The sequence below is a fragment of the Brassica napus genome, chromosome C5 (assembly GCF_020379485.1).
Source record: "Brassica napus cultivar Da-Ae chromosome C5, Da-Ae, whole genome shotgun sequence".
NCBI classification, from domain to species: Eukaryota; Viridiplantae; Streptophyta; class Magnoliopsida; order Brassicales; family Brassicaceae; genus Brassica; species Brassica napus.
Window position 1 is genome coordinate 15,504,833 of NC_063448.1, and position 12,946 is coordinate 15,517,778.

At 29.5% G+C, this 12,946-nt stretch overlaps 1 long non-coding RNA gene across 1 annotated transcript; it reads left to right on the forward strand.

The window, feature by feature from the left end:
* The first annotated feature begins 626 nt into the window (after positions 1-626).
* On the forward strand, positions 627-1,967 carry LOC125587799. The gene is made up of 2 exons (XR_007324176.1): positions 627-1,250; positions 1,415-1,967. It is a non-coding gene; the product is annotated as an uncharacterized LOC125587799 (long non-coding RNA).
* Positions 1,968-12,946: the final 10,979 nt, after the last annotated feature.

A 12,946-nucleotide genomic window follows, 5' to 3' on the forward strand; every position in this document is an offset into this window, starting at 1 on the left:
TCGCGTCGTTTAGCTTTCTACTGCACTCAAACGAAACCGCCAGAGTTACAGATTCAACACCATTATCGCCTTCTTAACTCCAAAGAGCAACGTGTAGCACGATCTTGATATTGATTGTGAGTTATCTCTCTGCAAGGCGGTCTATTTATCACCTATGAAAATTTTAGCTTTCTTCACTTGAACAATATCCTCACAATCTGTGAAAACACTAAAACGAGATTTGCTTAATTTTTTTTAATTCTGTTTTGTTCTCTCACTCATCCTCACAAAATTCAAGCTAAAAACTTTTACGCTGCTAACGGATCGTACGAAATCACCGGCAAGGGTCCTTCATCCTTCATCACTGCTCTTCAATGATGTCTAACCAGCCCTAGGAGATCCGTCGAAGTTGGTTTTCTGTGTTATCCACTAGCGGGAAGCAGGGAGCACAACGTCCTAATCGGGCTTGAGTTGCTACTGATTGATGAACAGGTATAGCTAAGGCCTTATGCTTTCATATTTACTTATTTAGTAGCAAATACTCTCTCAATTTAGTATCCTCAAGTACATCACCTACAAATCAGTAAGATAAGAGAGAGCCTATATTCACAAAATTCATCGATTGTTATTTTGATTTCTTTGCAGAGATCATGAATCGAGATGAATCAAAATTTATTGATTAGACTTTTAGTACAGAGCAAGTGGTGGAACTTTATTTAGTTATAAACAACGAATCACTCAGATTGACATCTTCCAGCTTTTAGCTCTTGCATTGGACTGATAAAGTTTTGATTTTTCTGTGTATCATAAAGATCAATATCCAAACTGGAGAAGAAGAAGCTGCTGTGAAGCTGGTATAATTTATGAGCTCAGTTTTGGTTTCTCATTTAAATAAGTGTTTTTTTTTTGCTGAGAAACGTTTCAATTTTGAGACTTTTTGTTTGAATTTGATAGTATTAGCAAGACTTCATTGCTGTAGATGGTCATGTTTCATTGTTCCTTTATTGTTAATTGATCTTTTGTTGCATTTATGACACACAGGAACCTACGAAGACGAGGCTTCTCAACTACACTATGAATCGTAAATACTATTATAGATGTGGGGAAGAGAGTTGGTTTCTCTGGTCATTTATATGAATTTTAATTTTCAACCCACTATCTCTGCCCTCTGTTGGCTTGACCTTTTTGGGACGAGCTTGGAGACGTACGTATTCAACCTCTGCAATCGGATGTTTACGTTCAAATCTATTTTAATGCTTGCAGATCAATTGGTAAGTACTGATAAGGATAAATTTATCTTGCCGTTTTGTGATTGTTGACTTCTCAGATTCGTTTGGTTTTGGTGATTTGATTGACCTTTAGTGTTTGATTCTTGGTTTTTTTTTTGCTTATATCACATTGTATCCTAATTAATTTTGCTTTTGATTGATGTCAGGTTAATATCATTGATATGACTGGTGTAATCTTAGCCCTATGCAGTGTTGGTGGTGTGCAGAGTCAGTCTATTATAGTCGACATGCAAATGAGGAAATAAGAAGTTGCAAGAATCTACAGCAAATGGAGTTTACTCCAGGTAGAATTCTTTTACTCCCCTCTATCCTATGTAGACCTTCTCCTTGAAGATATTGTCTTTTAATTTTCAGGAAGCCTCTTATTCTGATATTTTGGGGTTTGGAATACATGTTATTGTAGGTGTGCATCCCAACACCATTTTGAGCAGAATCAAAAAGAAAAAGCAAAGAACAATGATGCGCAGAAGCAGCTGGGAAGAAAAGAAATCGTAATAGCTCAGAAAAATGTAGCTAGAAACATTTTTCTAGCCTAAACAGGTGCTTTATGTATTTCGCTAACGATCTGGAATGTTACCAATAATATTTTTATATGTTAGTGTAATCTCAATAAGATTCACAATTGGTTAAGCCTTTGAGGATCATATGTACAACAAGAAAAGAAAAACAATGCAAAAATTCCATGTATTTTGATCTGTATGAGAATAGAATAGAAATATAGATGCCAAACCATATGAAACTTCCTCTATACACACACCGCTTGCTCAAACATAATATTATAGGCTCTCGGGGGAAAAATATTCCCTATAACGTATAAAATGCAATTTATGATATAATTACTATAAACCAAGATGTTAACTAATACTTTTATCATAAACCAAGATACTTTTATCTAAATGTTAAGTAATCAAAAAGACATGTGGATTTAGAAATGTCAATTTGAGAAAAAAAATGACCATCCTTCCAAAGTTAGAAATGCAAAGTTTTAATTTTGCTCACTAACCAAACAAAAATCAATAATCTATTACGGATATGGTAAAAACTCTATAAATTAATATTCAATAAATTAACATTTTTTTGGTTTTGAATTGTATCGATTCAAAATATGATATAAATCGATACGATAATAAAATAATAATTTGTATATATATGACTTCATTAAAATTATAAATTAGTAATAAATGTTAAGTAATCAAAAAGACATTTGAATTTAGAAATGTCAACTTGAGAAAAAAAGACGACCCTTCCAGAGTTAGAAAGTTCTAATTTTGCTCACTAACAAAATAAAAATCAATAATCTATTACTAACTAGTGGTTGGCCCGCCCTACGGGCGGATGAGTTTATATTGAAATATATTTTTATTTTATTGATAAAAAATATTTTAATTTCACTAATCGGAAAAAAGTACTTTATATTTTTTTGGAAATTTGCTTTTAATTGTATTAATAAATATAATATGTTTTTTTCTTTCTAAAATCAAATTGTAAATTTTATTAAATTTTGTTGGTCTAAGTTGAAAAGACCACTAACATTTTTTTTGTTAGAAAACACAAAATTATTAAATTAAACAGTTAATAAAAATGTAATGATTTATATTTCTTCATTTTATTTTTATTTCACTTTGATATAGTTGAGAAAAATCTAAAGTAAGAATAATTAATATTTTTTTTAGTTATAAGAGTATAATTTTATTATTATTACAATCATGATAATAAATTAATCCATTTCCAAGCTAAATCAACTGAAAATATAATATATTGTGATAAAATCATAAGAAGATATATTTTAAAGTAATATATAAATAGTTTTAATAATGTCACAAAAAATCATTAATATATATATTATTTAACAATAAATGATGCTTATAATATATATTTGTTTCCGTTTATATTAGATTTCCAATTAATAATGATTTTTTTTAATTTTTAGTGTTTTACTAATTATGTTTTGTAAATTATTTTAGCATTTGTTGAACTTTTATTAGTTATCTATGCATGTATAATTAAGTAATTTTTAATAAAAATTAATTATAAAAATCCGAAAGTTAATCTGTTTTCTCATGAGAATTAATATTTTTACTTTTTCTATTTAAAATTTGAAAAGGTATGACTATGTGGTTTATGAAGTAATTGGTGATAGCTGTCGGTGTTCTACATCAATAAAATCAAAAGAATCAAATTTTATTAAAAAAATCTAAAGGTACAACCCAAAATCTTAAAAATAACATATTTTGGCTCTAAAATCAATTTTTCTACAACTTTATATTTAGTGATTTTAAATTTTTGAAATAATTTTACATCAATGAAAACTAAAACTATAGTTGTAAAATCTAAAAATAAATTTTTCATATGTATTTAGGACTCCTTCATTTTGGCTAATTAGAGTCTTTTGTTTTCCCATTTTTAATATTGAAACTATTTATATAAATTATTTTGATACATCTTTTATATATTTAAAATCTTTACTAATGTCGTATGTGTATAATTGAACATTTTGTTTGAGCAAAATTTTCATATAAATATGATAAATATCTTTTGAAGAGTTTTGCAATTTTCGTAACCAAATTAACAATAACGGTTTACAACTATGAGATGATACTTGTTTATTGTAAATCTTTATTTTTCTAGTTTTTGAATATTTTTACTTTTAAAAATAATATTTCATATAAAAGAAAAAGAAAGGAAAACGGCAATATAAATTATTAAATACATGAATTTGTTTCATTTGTACGTAAAAATATTTATGTTATGCAAGTTGCATGAAAGGAAAACGGCAATAATATAATATATATATATATATTGTTTTTTGAATAAATTGTTAAATATTTTCTTAATCTCTACGTAAAAGTATTTTAAAGTATTTATGTTATGAAAGTTCCATGATTTGTTATATTTTCTTAATTTTTAGCATGAGCTTGTTATATGCTTGAATTTATGTGAACATATATACATAAGAATTTAGACTCTCTCTAAAATAAAAATTAAAATGTAGTTCTAAAATATGATACAAAGTCTTTAAGAATCTGATTTCGAAATTCATTGGTTTTTCGAGATAACAAAAACAATTCACACCACCGGTGTCCACATGATTTTGGATCCTCTGACATTATAGATACATGTTTAATATTAAAAAGTTTACTGAAACGTGAGTCTTTTTAGTACGATGGAGCTATTTAACCGTTATCAGTAACAAAACCAAAACCTCATATGACACAAAACGTGTTAAAAAAAGATTTGCATCTCGAGGAAAAAACAGGTCATTGTATCTGGTACTCCTCAACTTCTCACACCACTTCATCTTCATCTTCTCCACTGAACCACCAGTTTCTTCACTCCCAAATTTGCTAAGTATCGTTTTGTTTCCCTCAGTCTTCCTCCATATAATACCTTTTCCATGTCTCAAACATTTCTTTCAGCATCCCAAGATCCCTTTACAGATTCAAGTGTACCTCCACTTTACCAGATTTCAGTTTCATCAACACACACTTGATCTCTTTACTGAATACTTTTGCTAACCGGCTTTATCACACTTAATCCCACAACCAGACTTCTAGTTCTCCCAAGGGTCCTCCTGCAGTCACACCACTTCTAGAGAAATCAGTAGACATCGCTAGCCTTCTCAGATGCATCCAAGTTTCTATCTGAATCCTCGGCCTTTAGTCTTCTCTCTGTAATGGGCATACTGGATTGCAAAGTATTCATTTTCTTTTGCCAACTTTCTTCCATAAATTTCATCATCGTTACATATTCACACAACCGGTTGGCCTGCTGAAGTCCACCGACGAATATCACTCTTCTTGGTCAAAGAATATTGTTCCCCCATTCAGAAATCTGTGCTGAAGTTTTGATCTTGAAATTATAAAAGTACAAAATTGCATTACGAAATTATAAAGATAAGGTCGAGAACAAAAAGTAGTCAATTTTTTTGAATAAAAGTTCAATTGAAATAAACATACCATAAATTGACAATGATGGAGACTTATCATTCAAAGATCACCGTAAATAGTTTGAGATAACATAGATAAGCTACACGTAAGCGGATAAAAAACGCTCAATCTTATAGATCATTTTCGAAATAAAGAAACATAGAAATCATAAGAAATACAGATGTCAGTTATACACCACACCTCTTCAAAGCTCTGCTTAAACTCGGCATTACAATTTACATTGAAGGCATGGTTAGATCTTATGAGTTCAATGATGGAAGCAACCTGTAACTAAACAAAGAGATGTCAGCAGAAATGAAATCAATATTCTTTAACGTTTGATATATGAAACTGGAATTGAGCATTCACACATCCTTTTCCCAATTCTTACCTGATGGACTCGTTGCCTTTTGGCGCAATTCAAGATACTCCAGTCTTCCTTTGGAGTTAATTTTTCATCCTCATACTCATTGTCTGATCCACCATAATAACTGTAATAGTCGCCATTGTGCAATAGAAACAGAAAATCATGTTTATTAATCATGTAGCAAATTCGAACAAAATCACTAAACAAATCTTACTTCTTCATAACCATGCATCTTTGGTAGAAGATCTGCTCCTAATTAATTAGCACAATCCTGCAAACCAAAAATTATGTTTGAAACATGATCTTGATACAAAACATATAACACATACCAATGAATACAATATTAAAAAGGGGATTCTTCACAGATAAAGATCATAGCTGATATCTGATCAAATTAAATATATGAGCAGATGAAAAAATACAGTTTAAAATCATCTTCCCCTCAGACTTACACCAGCGACAACGTATTGGGAGAAAACAGTTGGAAGGTTGGCGACGATAGATTTGGAGCCTTTTTGAGAAATTGCTGATGTGGTTTTTGTGTGATTAGGAGTGATAATCGGGACTTCGTGTAAGGGTTGAGCTCCATATATATACAGCGAAGCAGGAGAGGATGAAGAGAGGGTCATCTTGAAATTGTAACTGTGTTGTTCGATTATTACTGATGTAGTTATTGGGAAGGGGATGCACCATAGTCTTCAAAACAGAAGGAGCAGTGACGAAGAACTAAGCTGAAGAGAGGTTGCGAAAGGTCACATACGGCTAGAAGGAGATTGCTAGGTTTACAGAAAATGGGCTTAATAACTTCCTAAACTTCTCTTAGAGCCCATTAACGCACATGAAACTTCGGTCTTTATTAAGTAATGACAGGTGTCCAGATTTTTCCCATGCTAATTGCTGATGTGGAAGCCTAAGAAGAGACAAAACTCTCATTTATTATTATAGATATGGTAGAAACTCTATAGATTAATATTCAATAAATTAACAAATCTTTGATCTTTCGTATTCACATGGATGCGGAGTTACCGATTTGGTTTACAGAGTCAATTTGAGTCTGTGAATGTCTTGTTGTCAAAAAAAAAAAAAAATTGTACTGATTCAAAATATGATATAAATCCATATGATACTAAGATAATAATTTGTATATATATGATCGCATAAAAATATAAGTTATATATATATATATATATATATATATATATATTTAATATAAGTACAAACAAAAAAAATTGTATTGTTTATTTCATACTCACACCATAATTAACCTCTATTTTTTAATATTTCAATATATTTTGATAATATTTAATAAAAGTAATATCAAAAACTTTTAAATTCTATAAAAAATATTTTATATACATCAAATAATAAATAAAACAATAGAAAATTGATTTTCTAAAATTAAATTAATGTATATGCACGGTTGATATCTTGCATATTTGCATTGTTTTAGTCATTCATTCTTGCATATTTTGAATCATTTAGATTAGTATTTAGGCATCTTTAGGTTTCATTTGCATACATAAGTATTTATTAGGTGTTGGAGTATCCTTTGGAGTTTTTGGAGGAGTCTGGAGACATTGTGGTCCAAAAAGGGGTGAATTATGATCATTGGACGAGTTGAGTATCAGAGCGGGCTCTCGTAGCGACCTAGAGCACCCGCTCTACACAGAACAAAGGCAGCGCGACATCCCGTAGCGGGGTGTGGCACCCGCTCTGAGCTATGCATCTTGGTCGACGAACTTTGAAGCTGGAGCGGGCAGTGGGAGCGACCTCAGTAACCCGCGCGCCATATGGAGTTGCGGACAAAGCGATTGGAGCGACGTCCCGGAGCGAGGTGAGGTACCCGCTCCGAACTCAACCTCTCGTCGATGACTTTCGAGAGCCAGAGCGTCCAAGACGGAGCGAGGTCATCAACCCGCGCGCAATATGAAGAAATGAAGCAGGGAGCCGGAGCGACCTCTCGGAGCGAGGTGAGACACCCGCTCTGGAAGCAGAGCAACTTGGTGGAGCGACTTCATCAACCCGCACGTGTTTCTCTTCTTTTGATAGAAAATTTATGTTTTATTTGGGCCTTTCAGGTTGTTGACTGAGCCCACTAGGTTATAGAAGTCATATAAATACTCTCTAAACCTAATGTTAAGATCTTATCTTGTTTTCTATCTAATCAAAAGCCACTTTTGGGTGAAAGATCTAATCTTGATCATAATTTTTTTATCTTTGCTTGATTACTTTGACCATTAATCATGTTTAGATTTGGATCAACTAATGATCTAGTGTCTACCATGATTATGAGTGAGTAGTCATCTTTGGATTCATGGGTTAGGATGATTTAGGATGATTAAGTGATGATCTAAAATGTTTAGAGTAGATTAATGTGTTTCTTTGCTTGATTGAGTGATCTTAATGCTAAGCTTGAGTTGGCCATTCTGGTTTAGAACTCTAGACATTTCATTGCCCGGAAGGTGTTCGATGAAATGTCTGAGCCAACTCATCAAGCTCTTAGCTTACCCTACCAAAGGGATTTGATGTTAGGGGAGTTAGGAAAGTTGAATGATCTATCCTTAATGATTGCTTGATTGACACAAACCAAAGGAATTTGATGTTTGATCATGAGAGTAAATGAGCTTTTATCTTGGAAGAGAACTTGCTTAGAATTGATATCTAGACTTAGGAGAATGTGTTGATTGAAACCTTGCCATTTTAGATTTAATCTTAGTCATCTGAAATCAAAATCCTATGCCCATGATTCCTCCTTATTCCAATTGATTGAAAGTTGTTGTTTAGTTGCTTTAGAAACCTGTTAGATTGATTGAACCCACTCATCTTATTGATTGCATTTAGCTTAATTGAAAACATGAATTCTCTTTGATTCAAAACTCTTAGAAATTACTATGATGATTTGATTATTGGACCCTTGAAAAGTCCATTTCAACGATAAAACCTAAAAAGGAAAGTTTTTCTAAATCAATAATTCTATAAATTAATAAAATACTATAGCAACAATATTCTTAATTTATAGATTTTTACTGTATTAAGGTTACCATGCAATAGAGTAATCATCTTATTAAGGATCCATCAAAAATGAACTTTTTGTTATTTTTTTTTATGATCAAGTGTAGAAAAAAATAAAATAACAACAAAGCAGTAAGCGCAGATTGATAATAAAAATCCGCATAAAAAAATTGTTGTTTAACAATAGATAAAGTACCCATAATAACTCATTATAACATAAATACGAAAAAAACAATTGTTAATAATAGCAATTACTAACATTGTCGAAAACAACTATATTAACTTCGAAAAAGATTCTTCTAAATTAAACCTCTTTTCCACTATTTTATAAATCCCCAAAAAGATACAATGGTATTTGAGAACTCAATCTCTGTCTCTTTTGATCGATTTCAATTGATTTATGTATTTTATAGTTTTATAATACTTAAAATACTATAAAATCTTACAACTTTTAATTAAAACAGCAACAATAGTAAGAATTCAGTCATTTTAGCTATACAATTGAAATTTGGTGTAGACAGAATAATCATACTCACACCCATCTTAACATATAAGAAAATTTATACAAAATTATATATTAATAAAAACCAATACATCAGATCCCGTGCGTAGAACGGACCTGCCCTAGTAATTATATATAAAATACAATTGTTACAAAAGTTAGTTAACATCCTGATAGAATACGAATATATTTTCTATGGAGCGTTAACGGATGAGGTAGACTATGTTCAATATTAATATATTTTTAAAATGGTCCATAATTTAAATGACAATTTGTAATAGTAGATAAAAAATAGAACCCCAAATTAATTAATTAGATTATACTAATATTATCTACAAGGAGACATTTACAAATAATACACATGAACTTACAATTTTAAGCCAAAATAAATTCTAACTCAACCGTGATAAATATTACGCCACAATGTTATAAACCCTCATTGTCCGAGACTACATTTTGTCTTATGCACCTTTATTGTCTGAGATTGTTAGTTTTATGAAGAGATAATTTTGAATAAAGGAAGAAGATAGGAATTTGGATAGGAGAATAGGTCGATTATATCAGGGATGTTTTCTAGTAAAAAACATTGGTACTGATGTTTATACATGTGGTAACGAAGTTTTAACTGTCGATTAAACATATGTCTGGAATGGTTTGGCCAATGAAAATAAATTACTTACTAGTGTCTTTTTTTCGATTGTATTATTAAACCTTTTAGGCAAAAAATTCTAAACAATGAAAATTAGCAAAACAAATATAGAAAAATGATACACCAGTAGGGATCAAAAGTAAACTAATATAAATCTATCTTGCGTATGGATGACCAAAGATTTTTCATATAAAAACTCTATATTTGCTTCTGGAATAGTTGAATCTCAAGGGAGATAATCTTCATATTAATTCAAAAATACCACGTTTCAAACTGAATTGGGGATGATTGCCACTCTCTTTTTAATACTCCAGTAGGAGTCACCAGAGACAAGACAACCCTTTATATTGCTCTATTGAAAATAATAGTCAAAGAGATTACCATTCCATAGAATTTCATGATACCTTTCGAAGTAACCATAGTTTGCAGCAAGAACTCCATCAGCATCAAATGAAGAACCATCAAAGATTGAAGCCAGTAAGACACCATCTGCAGTAGATCTGTCAATTACCTTTTGTAAACGGTTCAATTGAACCGAAGTTTTTGTCTTACCAAATCCTTTGTAAGAAACATACAAAAAAACAATAAAAAATGTTGCCAGGTTTAAAATAAATTGACAATCAAACAAACCAAGTGATAGAAAATAAATCAAATCAAAGAAAAAGAAGCAAAGCGAATCAAACAAGCCGATGTCGGAGCTATAGAAGCCTCCGACCATTGGTTTGAAACTAAAAAAAAAATCTCTCTTTTTCTCTTGACGGCTAGGGTTTTTCCAAGGTACAGAGAAGGGGGACGACCATCAAATTACTTACTAGTGTCTATTGAAGAGTTTTTTTGCTTGAAAAAACTTAAGGTGATGATTGTTTCCTTGGTTTTTAGATTTTAGTTTCTAATTTCTGGATTTTGGTTTTTAGATTTTAGTTTTTGTTTTTTGATTTTGTAGTAGATTTTATCTTTTTCAAAAGCTTGAATAGTGATTAAATATATTATTATATAAAACAAAAAATGTTATAAATTAAAAACTACTAGCTACATATATAATTACATTTAATTTTATATCGATATAACTAATTAAAATTTCAAAACAAACTAAATAAAATGTAATTATATTTTTATAAAATATGGCAATATTGAATAACATTTATGAAATTCCAGTATTACAAAATAAATATCGATATCTGGATTTTTAAAGTGTATATGATCATAGAAAATGAATAATTACATTTTATATTAACAGACTTAAAATTTTTTAATATGGTAAAAATGCATTAAATTTATGCAATATTATTATATAAAAATTAATTACAATATAGTAATTGTATAATACATTGAGAATATTAGTTTTTATGGCAGTATTTGGATTTTTTTTAGATATTAGTTATGTGATTATTCTGTGAATATTTGGTTCTTCTAAATTTGATTTTTTATTTATCTAATTATTGTTTTTAATATGATTTTTATGTAAATTATTTTTTAATAAAGGTGACATACTAAATCAATAAATAAAAAATTAATTATATATATTAATCATAAAATATGTATTTTGGTTTATTCTGAAATTAAAAAAATATGTTAATTTTATTCTTTGGTATAAGAATTTTTTATATTTTCATATCATATATTAAATGTAAAATATTTTATTACTTACTATTTTATCATTTTAGTCTTTTCTTATTAATTTTTATTATATTAATACATAAAATATACAAATATCTTAATAAGAAAAAAATACAAAGCCCAGCGTGCATTGTTGAGAAAACCAAAAAAAAATATGGTTTTTGGCTTTTGCTTGAAAATAGGTAGTTAATAACAAAAGCTGGTTTTCCTATATTCTAGAGAATTTATTTTCTCAAAATCTTGATTGGTAAAACTTTGGTTTAAAAAAAAACAAAAAACCAAAAAACCAAAAACTGTTTGAAAAACCATAAACAATCAACCTCTAACAGTTTCTAGACCGTCGCTTCGAATACACCAAGGTCCAATGTGTCAATAAAATATCTCAATAATCTTTATACTTCCCATTTCACCATGACGATGATCTCTCTATTATCATATACTATGTATTGTACAGCTTATGTTGATTGTATACATGTAAATTGAGTTATATAGGAGTACACGAGCCTGTATAGAGTATAAATACTATCAGTTGTACATTGTAGTTGAATTAATAAGAATGAGTTTATTTTACTCATCCTCTCTGCTCTATTCTCTCGACTAAACGAAACCATTGTTAGTTTTTGATTCATTTGGTTGTTTTAGTTCCAGAGCCATAACAATATTTTATATCGTATCGTATTAACGCATATTTTTGTATACTATCAGAAATCTTTCCACCGTTTTTCAGAAAAAAAAAAAAATCTCTCAACCAGTTTTGGTCTTTGAAACAAATTTCTCAACCGGTTTGTCTTTCTATCTGTTACCATCTCCAATGGTTTACTCTATTTTTTACTCTAAAATAGAGTAACTCCATAATAGAGTTTGAGTTTGCTCCAATGGTACTCTATTTTAGAGTAGAAAATAGAGTGATGAACAAAAAAAATATAAGTTACTCTATATCTGGATTAAACCTATTTTTCACTTTATTATAGAGTGAGAAATAGAGTACCATTGGAGCATTTTTACTCTAAACTCTATTTTAAAGTAAAAAATAGAGTGAGGTTGGAGATGTCCTAACACAGTCAAGCCACGAAAGTCAACGCTATTAGATAATCATATAAGTGTAACCTAGCACCTTTCCAGAGTAGATTTTTTCCTAGTCACAGTAAATTCAAATAATTATTTTAGTAATTTATATTTGTTTTTAAAAATTTAATTATAACATATACAAAAAATCTAAATTTTTATTATATGGTTAATATGGTTGTTTAATTTATTTTAATAGTTTAAAATTAAACAAATATAAGATACACTTATTTTTATCAAATATTTATTATTCAAAATCATTAAATGTCATATATATATTAGCCACATTAAGCAATTCCGTAATTTTATTTAAGAAAATAATGAAGCACATTAATAATATATTTATGGTTAGTTCAATAAAAAGTTTATTATATATTAGATAGACCAACATATTTCTCTAAAGATTCTAAGAATCATTTTAGTGATGACATGTGGGTACAAAAAAATATTGTAACGTTTCTCAATTAATATATAAGAGATATCTATAACGTGCAAACTATTTCCTTTTTCCTTTAATTATCTGACCACAAAGAGGTTAAC